The following is a 266-nucleotide window of genomic DNA, read 5'->3' on the forward strand; positions in this document are numbered from 1 at the left end:
CTGGGGGGGTCCCGCGGCGCCCCCGTTCCCGTCCCCAGTGCGACGCGCGATGCGGTTTGGGTCAGATTCAGCTCGCTGGCTCGTTTCGCAGGCGGTCAGAGAATTCCTTTCTGTGTCGCGTTTGGAGGTTCCCGCCGCGGCTGTGGAGCCGGCGGGGAAGTTACTGGGGTCCCGTGTGTCCCCTCAGGACCCGTCAGGAGCTCATCCCGACGCTAAGTGCCCTGCGCCGCACGGAACTCACTGTGATTAGGGTTTAAATATGGTTC

The sequence above is a fragment of the Pteropus alecto genome, unplaced genomic scaffold (genome assembly GCF_000325575.1).
Source record: "Pteropus alecto unplaced genomic scaffold, ASM32557v1 scaffold35, whole genome shotgun sequence".
Lineage (NCBI taxonomy): Eukaryota > Metazoa > Chordata > Mammalia > Chiroptera > Pteropodidae > Pteropus > Pteropus alecto.